This window comes from Pyrgilauda ruficollis, unplaced genomic scaffold (genome assembly GCF_017590135.1).
Source record: "Pyrgilauda ruficollis isolate IOZ18807 unplaced genomic scaffold, ASM1759013v1 scaffold12, whole genome shotgun sequence".
NCBI lineage: Eukaryota > Metazoa > Chordata > Aves > Passeriformes > Passeridae > Pyrgilauda > Pyrgilauda ruficollis.
Genome location: NW_024510321.1, coordinates 15,749,668 through 15,765,962, shown reverse-complemented (window position 1 = coordinate 15,765,962; position 16,295 = coordinate 15,749,668).

The following is a 16,295-nucleotide window of genomic DNA, read 5'->3' as shown; positions in this document are numbered from 1 at the left end:
CGCCCCCGCGGGAACCGCGGAGCGCCGGCTCTGCCGCCCCACTGCGCATGCTCCCCGCGCGCGGCGCCTGCGCGGCCGCGGGCAGCCGCACCTCCCTCGCCTCAGGGAGAGGGGCCTGCGGAGGTAGGGGCTGTCTCGGCCCCGCCCGGGGACACGGTGGTTCTCGTCCGCTGCCCTCCGGCCCTCGCGCCTATCGCCAGTCCTCTGAGAAACCAAACCTCCCGTCGCCCTACTCTTTAGCTAGCTGGTCGCTCGCACCGTAACTTTTACAGTTTGAGTGTTACTCCGGTTCCAGTTCCCTCTCTGTAAAGGGATCTGTAGGAATGAGAGGGATCTCTGCGGCAGGGCTTTGCCAGCTGCTCCTGCCCCAGCTCGGCTTCCTGTGCAGAGCGGCTCCCTACAGCGGGCATGCAGCAAATACGGAAAGCTCGGTCCCCTGCCAGAGTATTGCACCCCTGTGACCTCACTATGCTGTAACACCACCAGCAGAATGTCTCTTGATTGCCTCCATGGCCACAGAGAATGTGGTCAGTGACAGGCGACATCCAACAAAGGCACAATCTGCCCAGCTCAGAAATATCGAACGCCACATACGCTTTGCTCCACGGCATGATGAGGAGGAACTCAATGACATCTGCCGTCACTGTTCGGGGTCAGTACCCACGGGTAACACAGTAACATACATCTCCGGTGCCTTTACAAGAAGTCATACATCAGCTTCTGAATAATACAAACTGACCTGCCTGCTGTAGATCTTGCTGTTCATTGCTTCAGCAAGGTGACCAGATGCCTAGGGAGAAGCAAGAGCAGGGCGGTTCCATGAGGCGGACAAACCGCAAGCGAGGGTCATCCCACTGCAACCAGTGCCCTCCGTGACACGGCACGGGCCCACACTCAGTGGGCAGGGTGCTGGCAAGAGCACACATCACACCAGCAGTCCCAGAGAAGCTGAAGTGATGAACCAGGTCCATCCAGGAAGCCACAATGTAGGCACAGGGTCTATCCAGAGCCAGAAGCAGAGGTGCAGGCAAGCTGCTGATGAGAGAGGCCAAGGTATAACCAGAACACAGAGCTGGAGATAGGTCGTAGCTCAGACCTAAACTGTGCCCTACCTGAGCTTAAGTGGAGGTCCTGGGCAGAACTTGCTCCCAGGTGTGGCTGTTCAGGGCAACTAAGGTCAATACATGAGTCTGGGACCCCAACACAGGCTTACATAAATTTAAAAACGCGTTGCACATCTCCATTTCTCTTTTGCCATTGTAATCTCTACAGCAAAGTTATCTATTATGCTGGAATCCAAAGCAGTAATGTTTAATCTCCCTCCTGCATAAAATCAATTACTGGGATTTATTATATGATCCCTTGCCTTCATCTTATGGAGAGTAGGACAAAATAGAGATGTATTTAATTTTCTGTCCTTTTTTTTCCCCTTTGTTTTTCAGCGGAATTACTTAGGAGTTACAGAGATACTAAACTGTAATTTTTGTTCTTGAAAATAGATTCAACAACAAAAAAATCCTTTATATTCTGCTGCAGTCAATGGAAGCAGCTGAGTCGTCAGCACCTTTGAATAAAAGCATGTCACTTAGATGCCTAAATATAAGTTTGAAGTCAGACTTTCGGAAGAGTTCAGTACCCATTTTATCCCTTACATTAAACTTAGAACATGACATCTGAGCATTGTGCAATGCTGCACACATCAACATGACTAACATCTGCCACATACGTGTCTTTCATCATCCTTCCAGAGTAAATCCATATAGTGAAGCATTTTGGTTTATAAGTAATAAAAACAGCAAACATTTTAGTAGTTGTTTTGTTTTTTTATGGGGAAGGCTGAAGAAAGAAGTTGCTCTTTTTTCCAGAAGGCTTTCTTGTCATCTTGGCATAGATTCTAAAGAGCTTTTCCCTGCAAATATAAGTTCTCACTAAAGAAGGTTGTTTTATCAGAAGAACAAAAGATGTTGACCATAACAATTACAGCAAAATTTAAAAAAAATTCAAGGGCCTGGGCTATCTACATGACAAGGTCTGAAGCAAAGATTTGTCCTCTTCAGTTTTAAATGCCACAAAAAAAGATGGTTGCCTGTACTTGCCTTTCCTGTAGGAACCACTTTGGGCACAGGTTTTCCACTGAATCCACTATACAGATGCAGCTGGACTCATGGGTCACTAGAAGAGACAAAACTTGATTACATTTGCAGTCTACACTCCTCTTGGGATGTCTTTCCCTCAATTTTAATCCTATCCCTTAAAATAGAACAGAGGCTGAGGCCCTCTAGCCAGTGCCCACAGTAAAAAGTTTCACAGTCCACTTCTTGCAGCCTAGATTTCCTTTTCATTTAACTCACCTTCAGCTGGAGCTCCAGGGCACTCTCTCCTCCAGTTCTAGCACTGACCCTGAGGGAAAATATAATTTTATGCTGAGTCACAGTGCAGGGTCCCCAGCCATTGCCCACACCAAAACATTGTCACAGCCACATTCTTCTCACAGTCTACCTTTTCCTTTGACATGTTCCCTTTTTAAGCTCCCTCCATCTGCAGCTCCAGGCTATCTGTCCAAATACCCACCATGCCCACCTTAACACTAAAAGAGATCTTTAGACCAGGATCCCCAGCCAGTGCCCCCAATAAAATATTCTCCCTGCCACATTTGCTCTACCCCACACCTTTTATTTTTGAGATCTCCTTTCTAGCTCCATTCCAGCTGCAGCTCCAGGTCCTCTGTGTCTCATAGCTCTAACCTTAAGCCTCAAACAAACCATATGCTGGGCTTTGGATGTGGTGCCAATGCCCACACCAGGAAGTTCTTGCTGCCAAGTTCTTCTGGCAGCTTAGACTTTCCTGGGACAGTCACTTTATAGCTCTGAGCCAGCTGCAGTTGTTGTCTCTTTCCTTCTGTTAAACATAACCTCAAACCTCTCCCTACACCTAGAAGTTATGTTGAGCCTTGGACCAGGCCCCTCAGCCATTGCTTCCACCAACAAGTTTTTGCAGGCAACCTATCCCTGTGGCCCAATCTTTTCACTATCAGCTGCTCTCAATCTTCCCTTCATCTGCAGCTCTAGGCTCTCTTTGGCTCCTAGCACCAGCCCTAACTCTCACACAAGCCGTATGGTGGACTTCAGACCAGGACTGCAGAGCACCAGTCACAACAAAAAGTTCTTGCAACAAAGTTCTTCCTGCACCCCAGGTGTGCTAGGCCTGTTCTAACTGCAGCGCTACACTCTCTTGTCAAAAATAACCTCAGATGTAACTTCAACCATAAGAGTAGGCTGGGCCTCAGACCAGGCAGCCTTGCCAAGTTCCTTGAACTTAGACTTCCCCTTAAAAGCCCTTCTCTAACTCTCCTCTTGCTGAAATTCTAGGCTGTCTCTTTCTCCCAGCCTTAACTCTAATCCTGATGTAAACATAATCAAATGTTGTCAGTCCCCTTTTAATTCCCAAGCCAAAATAGTCTCCCAGCCAAGTTCTCTTTGCAGCCCACCTCCTTTCTTACTCAACTCTCAGTGCAGCTCTGGGCTCTCATTCTTTTAACCTTAATTTAACCGTAGCCTCTATCGGATTTGCATGGCAAGGTTTTGGTTGTGCAGGGGGCTATAGGGGTGGCTTCTGTGAGAAGATGCCAACCCACACTGGAGCAGTCTCCTCCTGAAAGACTTGCATCCTGCGGAAATGGCCCATGCTAAAGCAGTTATGGGAAGGACTCTTGTTGGAGAAGTTCATGGAGAACTGTCTCCTGTGGGAGGGACCTCACATTGGAACAAGGGAGGAAGAAGGAGAACAGAGAAGCAAAGACAGTGTGTGATGGTCTGACCACAGGCACCCATTCCCCCACTGCAGGGAAAAGATAGATAAAATTGGCAGTGAAATTGAACCTGGCTAGGAGGCTCTCCCTGTCCAGTTGAGGAGGGGAGTGAGAGCGTAACTTGATGGGCACCTGATATCCAGCCAAGGTCAACCCATCTCAGCCATATCAATAAACCCAACGCAAGGCTGAGTCTTGGGCTAAAATTTATCTTGGGCTAGGTCAAACAGAAAACTTCTGGGAACGAAATTCTCCTTGTAGCTAACACTTCCAGTTATCCATTCTTTCACATTCCCACTTCAGCAGAAGCTTGTGGCTCCCCCTCTCAAGCCTAACCCTGACTTTAATCTCAGAGGCTGAGCTTCAGATATCACCCTCAGCCACTGCCCAGAACAAGTTCTTGAAGCCAATTTCTCTTTGCAGCCCACCCTTCACTTTGAGAGCCCTCTTCTAGCCTCTTCCAACTGTCTAGCCTTCCCCTAGGCTTTCTCTTTTTCTCAGCCCTAACCATGACCACTGGGTGAGCCTTAGACTATGATACCTCATCAATGCCCACACCAAAACACTTTCCCTTCCAAATTCTCTTTGCCCTTTTTTTCTCTGAAGCTCCTTTGTAAGCCCATTCCAACTGAAGCAGCAGGCTGTCTTTCCCTCACCCCTAATTCTAACTGTACCCTAATCCTTGCTGTAAGCTAAGCCTTGGAGACAGGCTCTCTACAGAGAGAGTGAGCACACAATCCAGGTCTTTTCTTTGTTCCCTTATGCCTTGGGGACAGTTTTGTACAGGTGTGAGGGAAGTTTTATTCATATAGCTTGTCACGACGTGGAAGTTGTATTTCAGTGCATTAACAGATTTTTTAATAGCATGACACTGAGAGTATATGTTGCAGTCAGCATTCATGGTGCCTCTGCAGAAATGGGAGATGAAAGACCTTCGGGGTCAGTATTTAAACACTTCAGAGCTAAGACTAAACCTGTTACCATGTTGCCTGTCATGCCTGTGGAGAGACATCTCCATTAGAAACCTGGTTTTGTAATGGACTTGGGAGTGCTAGGTTAATAGTTGGACTGGTTCTTAGAGGTATTTTTCAACCTAAATGACTCTATAATGCTATCTCTTGGATCACATATCTCCACAACTGCATTCATGCTGCATTGCAGGCAACACTGCTTGTTTCACTTCACAGATAACTAGTGAACAAATTAACTTAAATGTTGTGATGACAGTAACAAAAAAATGAAGGGCCAAGGTGTGATAGTAAAACCTCTTTTGAATTTTCAGTGAGTCCTTAGCTGCATCTTAGAAATCTAGTCAGGATCTCGTTCCCATGTAAGGCACTTAGGAAAATGGAGGAGGAGATGATTTCTCTGGGTTACTGCGCATTTCAAATCCTGACTGGCAGTTCCTACTCAACTTTAAAGAAATCCACTCCTCAATATATACTAGTGTTTGAGACTTCGTCCAGTTTGAGACAATGTCCAGTTTTTTGATAACTGAATGTAAAGCTTTTGCACTCTACAAGGACTGAATAAAAGAGTACAACCAGAACAAATTCACATTGCTTTGAAACCTTATTAAAGAGGTGTGATGCCACCAGTGGACTAAGCTGATCTTTTTGCAAGCAGAATGTACTCTGCTTCTCATGAAGTAGTTTACTATCTTTAATAGACCAGTGTGTATGTAGAAGCATCAACGGAGACCAAAAGAAAGCGCCTCTAGGCTTGTAAAACGTAAAAAAGTAGGCTTGGGGTAAACTATTTATTTTGCATTGTCTCCATTAGTTCTACCGTTAGTACTAAAATTCCTGCTTTGTCCCATTTTTTGGTGCAAGATACTCCCAACTGGAAGCTGGTGGACAAGGGAGAGAGAAGAATCATAAACAAACTAGCAAGACTGCGCTAATGAATGGCTGTTCTGACTGACTTCATCAACTGTTAGAATAAACTAAAACAGGAGTATGAGCTCTCACCTTCAATTTTAAAAAAGGCCTGGGATTAACCAGGATTTAGCAAGCTTACTTATAAAACCTATGTGCTCTTTTGCCACAGAGTTTTGTTTAGCACAGTTGTTTAAGCATAAAACTCATTTGTTACTTTATTTCAGTATGAAAAAGTATATGAATCACTTGCTTTTTCTCTCACTGGTTACCCAAAGCATTTCCGCTGGTGAGTTAGGGTCTCCAATTTGACGGACAGGGATATCACATGGTTTGTGAGGCTTTGCCTGGCTACTGAAAGGTAATATTCCCCTTTACAATTATTTTCTGCAGCTGTAAAGAACAGAAGGCTCACAGAGTTTCCCTGGGCCAACTGCCATAGAAACTAATTTCAGCTAAGGCAGACTCATAAATTGTTCCATTACTCCATAAATTGGTCTGGGCACATGTCACTTCAAGCCAAGCTGGGTTACTTTAAATCTACCCTGTAGTTCTGAAATGCTGCCGCTTTTTTAAAAGAACATGTCTTAAAGACACAATGAAAATAAATAATGTCTGAAATCAGTTAATGTGCTACAAGAGCACAAAACCTACAAGGATGTCAAATTCTTAACCGTTACCATTTTTTTTGGAAATACAAAAAGACCAGACCAAATATTTTTAGATAAATACTTTCCTTCATTTATAAAACAGAAAAGGATAAATAAAATTGCAGACTCCTTAATTGCTCCATATTCAGAAGAACAAGTCAGTCTATATGGGGGAATGATTACTGGATACATATGTTTACAGGCAGAAAGCATTGCCTGCACTTTTCAGATCTGCCATTAAGAGCTATAGGATTCACATAATTTCACAGTATTACAGAAGATTCCAAGTGGTCTGTGGAATAAAATTTAAAATACAAATTCAAATTTGTTAAAATTAATTTGCAAAAATAAACGTAATAATTTCTTAAGCCAAAAGGATTCTGACATTTCATTTTAAGCACTACCAGTTTATTTTTGTTCCTTAACAGGAAGCACAGTACAAAACCGAAGCCCTGCAAAGAGATTATCAGCTCCAATTTGAGATCAGGCAACTAACATAAGTGATGCTTTCTTTTTTTTGGTTTGGATGGGTTTTTTTAAAGGGTGAAAAAAATAGCATCCCACTTCAGTCTAGGCTTGGGAAATTAGTACAGCCAGGTGCAGCTCCTGTAGTCACAACCCTAAAAACAGTGGAACCCAGGACAGCTGATTTTTACCTTGTTTGGCTCTCCATAAACAAGCCAACTAAGAGTCCCTACGATCAGCATCCCACAGTAGCAGTGTCCATTTTCATTCAAATAAAGTCAATTCTCCAAGGTAGAGAAATGCAAAACCCAACTGTCCTGCTCCCTCTGGGGCCCTCTGCTTCCCTTTTATGACTTCCCCACTTCGGCAGCACAGCTGCCAGTTCCACCTCCCAGCAGTTTAACAAGCCACAACTGCCAGGTTTTGCAGCTTATATGGTCTTTAAGGGCTAACCTCTTCCTTTTTCTGTAGAGAAGTCTTTTAACCCTTTTTAGGTTTGCAGGGCCTACAGTTCAACCTTGTGAGTTGTTTGTGTGCAGCTTTCTAGAGTAACTGAGATTTTCCAGTGTCTCTCTGGAGATTCAACTCCTGCGGTATCAAGTCTTATCAGCTGGGAAATTGCAGAACTGTTCCTGTACATTTTTACTCCAGCTAGGGGGTTAGAGGACAGTATATACAATATATAAACCTTTTTTTTCCCCAGAAAATTCCTCAAACTTATTAGATTTCACTATTAAAATAATGATATTTTACAAAAGGCATCAAATACAAGCTTAATAAGGACATTCTGTATATACATTTTCTTGTTTCCTCTTTAACTTGAAAGGGGTTTTGATCAACATCAGGTAATAAATGTCATTTTGAATAATCTATTGTTCTCATGCCAGAATATAAGCTTGCTTTTTTTTTTTTTTTCTCGAATAGGCTCTTTATCATATTGAAAAGATTTTAAGCTTCCTCTATCTTCTTTTAATAACCCTTAAAACATGAAAGGACACACAACTGAATAATAGATTGAGAAATAAGATGTAGTGTTTAATTGCACACCCTTTAATAAAAAATGCTTCATGCGGAGTTTATCTGATTTTGTAGAAAACTCCAAACACTGTAGGTTCCATTTCCCCCTAGCTGTTATATTTATAATTTTCAAAATTTCACAAGAATTTTCAATTCATAGTGCAGAAATACAGGTTCCTTAGCATCTGCCATTTTAGCATTTTGTGCTTACTGTGGTTAATCACAGGAACTACAATAGCTGAAGAGCTGTCACAGAATTACAGTTGTTCCCACGTATTCTAATTTGGACAGTTATCCCTGGAACGGCAGGGTTTGTTTTAAGAAATGATTATGCTTGTGCCTTCTTTCAGTGCTGCTTTAGAACTTTCTAGCATTCATCTGCTGGAGACCTTGAAATGCTCCACTGATAACAATTAGGTTAGCCCTGGAAATTCTCCTGAGTCATTGAAAAGTAAGATACAGAGTTTTCAAAGCTCAGTTTACAGAAACATCCTTTTATTTTGAATGCTTCCATTCAAAACCTCAGATACCAAGACCCTGAGTGCTGACAACAATAACTAAACTCTGAAGCTCCAGCAGACCTTGTGAAAATCACGTCTCTCATGTATCTAAACAGTATCTATACAGTATCTAAACAAAGTAACAGGTAAACATCTGCCCAACTTTGAAAGAAATCCCATGGTCACCATTGCACCATCTATCAGTTTGATCCATTCCAGTTCTGAAATCTTCAAAGAAGGTTCAGATACTGCAACCTTTCCAGTATCTGGCCACCTGCACAGGAGAAACATTTTTCAGTATATCTAGTAAGAATTCTAAATGGTCCAACCTGTGGCTGCTGCTGCTTGTCCTGTCACTGGGCTCCTCAGCAAAGAGCCTGGTTCTGTCTTCTCTGTCTTCCCATTAGGTGCTTGGAACCAGCAGTAGGACCTTCTCTTTGCCTTAATTTCTCATAGCTGAACACACCCAGGTGTCTCAGTCTGCTCTCACAAGCACGTCATGCAGCTCCATAGCTGTCCTGGTGGCTTTCTACAGCACCTGCCCCAGTATGTCAATGCCTTTCTTGTCCTGCGTCCTCCCAAAAAGACACCTCAGACACAGCCTCAGAAGTACTGAACACAGGGCAATAAATGCTTTCCAGACAAGTGGCTACACTGTTGTTACAGCAATCTATTTAATCTCTCCCAGAAGCAAGAGCCCGGAGCTCATTTGTCCTTGAACTTCATGAGTTTCTGTCAGATCATTGTCCAGTCTGCCCAGATTCTTTGAACCACGGCTGCTCCCTCCAGTGTCATATTGCCTACAGACCTGCTGAGAGTGCACTCCATCCCACCACCCAGGTCATGAATAAAGATATTGAACAGTGTTATGCCCACTATGAATCCCTGAGGGAGGCCACTTGTACAACCAGTCACCAGTTCTGCTTCATATTGTTGATTGCAACTCTTTCAGCATGGTGGTCCAGCTGATTTTCTACCCCAGCTAGCATCCACTTACAGAATCCATAGGCCACTAATTTGGCTCTAAGGAGGCAATGGGAAACCATATCAAAGGCCTTGCTAGAATCAAAGTACCCAGCATTCACTGCTCCTCCCTTCATCCCAGAGCAAGTAATCTCATCACAGAAGGCAATCGGGTTGTTCAGGTATAATTTACCCTTGATAATTCTGTGCTGGCTGTTCTCAATTACCTTCTTATCTTTCCTGTGCTTGGAAGTGCTTGTAGGAGACTCAGTATGTAACATTCCCAGGGAGTGCAGCTCAGCTGATTGGCCTGTACTGCCTCAAATTCTCCTTGTCCTTCTCAAAGATGGATGTGTGTTTGCCTTCTTTCTTTTTGGCTTCTTTGTAATATATTACTATTTTAGTCAATTTAAAAAAAATCTGCAATGGACCCATATATGCTATTAGAGGGTTAAAATCTATCAGTTTTTTGGGTTTTTTTTAATGGAAATTTTTTATACTAATGTAAGAAACTTGCAAAATTTAGGTTTCAGGAAATTGTGATGTGGTTCTGCTAGAGAAACTTTTACCCTAGATAACAATCTTGTCTCAAATTCTTTTGCTTTACATGAGAAATACACATTTTCCAAGAAGTATTCTATAAGAAAATGAAAACTACACATATTAATCACCTTAAATCACTTTCCATTACTTAAAAAACTTCCCTGATGCCGGAAGATATTTAGAATATTTTTTTTATAAAATAAATGCAAACAAATCAGCTTTGTAAATACCAGAATACAAAAGGAAAGAAAACAAATTATATGCTTGTCCATCTAATTACTTGGTAATTACTACATAAAACTCAAAGAATTTCAGAGAAGAACAAACTGATTTATCATGAGACCAGAAGGAAGACTGCTGTAAGAGCTGCTTAGGCACAAGACCAAAAGAGATTCTAGTGACATCTCCAAGAAACTGCACAAAATGCTGTAGACCAGAAGAGAAAGGTGTTTGAGTGCACAGTAATGTGCTTGGACTCGTCTTTGAAAGGTCTGTGCAGCTGCAAGCCACAAGGCCACCACTGCTCTACATGAGGCCATGGCAATGGTTTTGTTCAGTTTACTAAAACTTTTTGCTCTTGTACGTGTTTGAAAGCACACATGTATGAGGCCTGATCTACACATTTCTTTTTTGCTAATGTTTTGTCATTGGATGAGTAGTGTAATGTTTAATGTAAATAGTTATCCAGGTGCAGAGGTAACTGCAAGTGTTTACACTAAACAATTTACTAGCAAAGGTAAGTTATTTCCTGTTCTTAGGAGAAGTTGCTACGCTGTAAGAGTACCTTTGTACATGTATGACATATTCTACCCTCAGATATTGTAGTGCTTTGCCTGTTCTGGTTTAAAAGAGTACTCTGAACAGAATCATTACAGCTATTCTAGAGCTAAGGAGGTGCCTCCTTGCCCAATCTTTCTTCCTTGGTAAGCTTTAGCAGTGGAGGTGGCACTTCCTGGTGATCATGGGGAATGATAAGACAATGCTCAGTCTGCATGTGTGGTTTGGTGTCAGTAACCAGAGTCATGGTGTGAGATTAATTAGCAGGAATGAGATTAATCAGTGTTGTTCAAGCACTGAGACCTGTGTGCAGACAAAGCTTTGATCATTATACGTCATAGAAAACTTCATAGCAGTCTTCAGCAGCACATCTCCCAGGTTGTTATCAGAGCTAATAGGTTTTAGGTTCTCTCAGTTTCACTAGGCAAGCATGACAATTTCCAGAAATTCGGCTTTGGAGAAAGCCAGTGGTCCCATAAGGAAAAAGGAGCCATGTAGGTAGGAGCTGGATCAGTTTGTTTGCTCCAAATTGATTATGTACATCACTGCCAATCTGTAGTAGAGGACCTGGGAAACTAGATATGGCCAGGGCTAGGACCAGCACTATCTACATTGCAGATATTGTTTTGAGAAGTAAATGAAAGTAGACTTGCCCCATTTTTCATTAGGGGCAAGTTTTAAAATTGTAAATATACGGCCAAATACTATGAGTTGTGTTTTATTTTAAAGAGACACAATATAAGCATGAGATTAATAATAGTTTAAAATTGGTTCTGAGTGTATTCTGAGTGTTGTTTTTAACTACCTTCCTTACTTTTTTTTTCCTTTTGATGTTCAAGAATCCAGTTTGTATTTATTTTGCATGAGAGCAAAATCCAGCAGAGTGGGATGACAATTGACATAGCACAGGGGAAGTGAGGGTATAGAATTATCTATGTGAGTTACTATAAGCAAAAAAGAATGTCTTTTCTAAGCACAGAACATACTTCAACCCCAGCTAGTTCCTTTTCTCACAAAACAAAAAAAAAAAGAGCATAACTCCTTTAAAGTCACAGAAGCTACAACGATTAGTACCAGGACAGCGTCTTATCTGTGATTAAAGTAGACTTGGTGATGGATTCATTGTGGGGGTGGGGGATGTTGGGGGGGAGGACTGAAATCACAGGTGATCAAATATATATGCCCAAAGCTTGCTCTCTAAAGTAAATGGGTTTACATGTGTGAGGTGGGTAGGATTAGAGGGCAGAAAATGGAAGCAGAAGAAGAAATACCACAAACCACAGCTAATTTGGCCCTCCGCTTTCTTTTGCTGTCGCTGTGTCTGCATTTGGAGATGAAGCTGCAGCCACATTTCCTCTGCAAGGCAAGCAGAAAGGGTAGCTGAGACACTTGCAAACTTCAGAGTTAAGTGCAACACTGCAGGAGTTCTCATACTGATGAAAATGGCAGCTCTTTGATGTTAGGTACTGCACAGTCCTGCAGAAAGTAAGGCAGAGTTCCCATCCTGTGTTGAAGAAGACAACAAGGAAGCCAAGAGGCTTTGTTTTTGCTTTGAAGCAAAGATAAACAGAGGCTGTCTACAAATGAAATATTCACATATTCCAGTGTGGTTTTCAGTTCCTTGAATAACTATAGTTTGGTTTGAGCTCAAGTGTAAGAAATGTTTTAAACTCCCACTCCATGGAAGGAAAAGTCTCCAAGGCCTAAAGGCTGTGCTGAGGACAGGATCAAGGTATTGGTGACACTGGACCAGCACTACATTTACTGTTGCAGACACTTATAGAACCAATATTTACTCACAGAAAATTGTCCAAAAAAAAAAAAAAAATCAGACAGGCTTAAATATTCATAATGGGGCAAGAAACCTTTTCCATCTTACTCACTGTTTGCAGACCACATAGTTTCTGTTCAGGTCCTGCTGGGAAAGAAAGGGGAAGAAAGAAAATCTGGGGCAGATTGTGGAGTCCCTTCTATTTCCAAAGCAGAGAAAAAACACCAGTAAATATAACTATGTAATCTAATATTTTTGTGTCCTTTTCTGTATTATTTTGGCTGCTGAAGATTGCAAAGGAGAGGCTTTAGCCATCCTTATACACAGCAAACAAGTCAGCTCTTCCCTAACCGTAGAGGGCAGAATCTATTTTTCAAGATCATTATCTGAGTACCAAAGAATAGTGTTAAAACATCATTACAAAATTACAAGAAAATATTCTTTCTTGTAATTTAGTGCTTGCACAACTAGGCAGAAACATACATACAAATACATAAGTCAGAAACACTGTTACAGTGAAGAGCTCAAAAAAAAAAAAAAAAGGGAAATGGAGGAGACACAAGTACATAATATAATGAAGAGGGAGGGAGAAAGCAGTGAGTGCTTTCTTTCCTCTTCTGTACACTCTTTGTGACAAGAAAAATACTTTGGAAATTTAGGCATCAGATATTAAAAAAAAAAATAAAAAAAGTAGCAGAGAAACTATGAATGAGACTGTTCTTTTGAAACAAGAATTACCTTATAAATGAAATTAAATATCTTCTACTCAGACAGCAGGTGTCATGAAGTATGTCATCAAACTGACCCACTGTCAGATAGAAAGCTGTGTTTCCCCTTTTGCTCAGAGAAAAGAAACAATTTGTATGGCTTATCATACCAGCATTTTATTAATTTGCTCTCTTATCCATTACTGGGATGTTTTCTGTCAGTTACTAGGTTCCTCTTGGCTCTGTCCTTCATTATGTTCACTTGCAGAAAGTAGTATTACTTTGAAACACATCTTTCAAGGAGAAAGATGTATTTCTCTACGCATTCCAATAAGCCTGAAATATTGTTGCTTCCAACAATTTCTAAGGAAAAGTAGGAAAAAAGCCAAGTCAGAGTATCTGTTGTATGAGAAACTATTAAAAAATATATGTAGTCTTTTGTATGTTAATTTAGTTTCTACGAAGAGGGCAGTGTTTGCATGTCAGGGAGCAGAGTGTATGGTACAGGAGCGGTCAGTGCTGTGCTTAACCCTAACAGGAGGGGGGAATGTGAGCCCCTCTGTGCCATGCAGGGAGAGCTACACGGGTCAGCTCTTCACTGCTTTGCAGGAGTGCCACAGGCACCTTTCCCTGACAGTATTCCCTGTCTAGCTTCAGTGTATCTCACCTGGTACCCACAGAAATTGTATGCTAAGTTCCTACCATTCTTCCAAATACCACACCACTAGTCAGATAATAATAGCAGTAATACGTAAGTAGTAATTATGAATATAGCAACAGTAAACATTGAAAAGATAAAAAATATTCTCCTATGAATCTTATAGAGAAAGTAATTTCTCTACACTGCAGCCCTGAGATTATTCCCAAGTGTTTCAATAACAACGCTTTAACAACTGTAGGCTACAGTCTAACAAAGCAGATAGATACATTAAATATAAAATAAGTTTAGAATATATGTGGAAATTTACAGCCATGTAAATAACATGAGCATAAGGGATTAAAGTCCATGGCTGAACCAGTTAAAAGCTTCAGTTTCTAAAGGTTTCACCACTGTCCTGGAGAGTTTCATAACTGAATAGAAAATTTCACAAGAGTTTCACATGAATAGAAAATTTTAAGATTTAAAATCTCATTCCTGAATACTGTCCATTAACATGCAGGCATATTTTCAATGATGCCCAGGTGAAATTTTTCAAGCTTAAAAGTAATGATCAATCTCAAAACTTAGCCTCCCATTTGGAGATTCCTTTTCTCTTTTTCTCCACTTATTTCTGAATCTCAGAGTTCAGCAGCATAAATGGTGCCCCCGTTGACTTCACCTGGTGAACTGACTGGGCTGCACCTCAGTAAAGAGTTTTGGTCATGCCCAAAGTCCTTTCAAAAAGATGAGCTCTGGGCTGTAGAAGGTAGTGAAGCACTGTAACAATATTTCAACCACTTCAGTAAAGAGTCATCTCACCCAATATATACAAAAGAGGGATCTGAGGAATAGGAAAGTATCACTGATTACGCATTTCTCACCTGAGCAGAAGTGCACTTGAAAAACATTCTGATAAAAAGAACTACCTGAAAAAGAGCTATCTTATGCTAAAACTACTTCAAGCTGGTACCTAAAGTGAAGAAAATGTGAATAACAGCATCTGAGGACTGGTTCTTCTGATTTTTACTCAGGAAAATCACTCTGATTGAGGAGAATTTTACCCAAAGCATGAGATCCATTGGGTGCCTTGGGGTTTACTTACACTGGTCTTGGCAAAACCATTTTTGCCTTGAAAATAAAAATTGATGGCTTAAAGGAAAGGGCCTATTCCAAAAGGAGGTAAGCCCTTGAGCCACTATGAAGTCAGATACAGCAGGGTCTCAGTGCATAGCAAGTGACCACAGCATGAGAAGCTGCTGCAATGAAAAAAGAGGGAGCAGGCAGACTTAATGTCTGAAATTAAATGAAACTGTGCACCTCCCATCTTTACGGCTAGAAACAACCAGTTTTGGCATTGTTAGCTTCCTGATAGGGAGAAATTTCCAACATTGTGGATATTTCCAGAATGGACATTTTGCCTGCTGAGAGAAACCTGAAGATTTAGCTGACAGGACATATAAGACCTGTTGCTATCTTAGGAAAAGTTTATAATGTATCCCAAAGGAAGTTACTAGTATTATTTATGTATTATATTAGCTTTTTAAAACAGGGAACAAATTACAGTTGATTTCTTAATTAACTGTTTCTTAGCAGATGGGGAAAACAGACATTGAGAGGTTAGAATAAACTTGCCATACAAGTAAATGGCAGTCAGGAGCATGAATCAGTGTCTTCTGGCAAGCAGGGCACAAGTCTTTGCCAGTCTGTGACAATATGGGCGAATCTGGTATCCTGTGCTTTCTTGCTCCTGTTTGCCTCCTGCCAAGAGGCAGTGCTTTATGCTTGCCCAGAGGCCTCTCAGCCTGGGATGTGGGATGGTCTCACCACAGCCACCGCTCTACCCCAGTCCTCTTTACCCAGTGAAGGACTTTATTGTTCATGTACAAAAAAGCCTTAAGTTCAAGCTTCTTTCTTCACACCACTGTCAAAACCCTTCGAGACCTGATCCAAAGGTTTACTAATGCCTTTTAATCCTCTACCCTTTTAGTAATATTCTAAAAAGTTACATTGTTTATCAGATGATTTACGTGGTTCAATTTCCTAATTTTTTAAGATCTCTGAATTTCAGCCACCATGGACAACTGTACAATACAATAATCTTAAACAGTCTATGACTTATGGCTTGGTTTGCTCTGTTAAAAATCTGTTAAGTTTTCCCCTTTCAGGCTGGAATCTGTTTTGTATGTTTCTCTGGATGACACACAACCTTCAAAGACCATTTTAAAACACCCTTCTGATTCCCTCCCTTTTTTCTGTAGAGAACACTCACTTCATTGCCATCTGGGGACACCAACACCAACAGTTACCCTACTACCAGGAGAGATGTCACGTTGCCATCAAGCCCTTAGGCTTGATTTCTGCCAAACCAGCAGCATATCTAATTGTACCTAGTGGGACAATTGTTGATGTTAGAGAAGGACTTGATTTGGGGTTCCAAAGCATTGTTGTCTGGATTAAAATCTAGATCTTTGGGAACAGTTTTCCCAAGCTAAAACTGGACTACTCAATTCTTAAATTTCCATGTGAGGAGAAGTCCAGCTTCTGTGAGTCCCAAATCTGAAAATTTCTGCAGATATT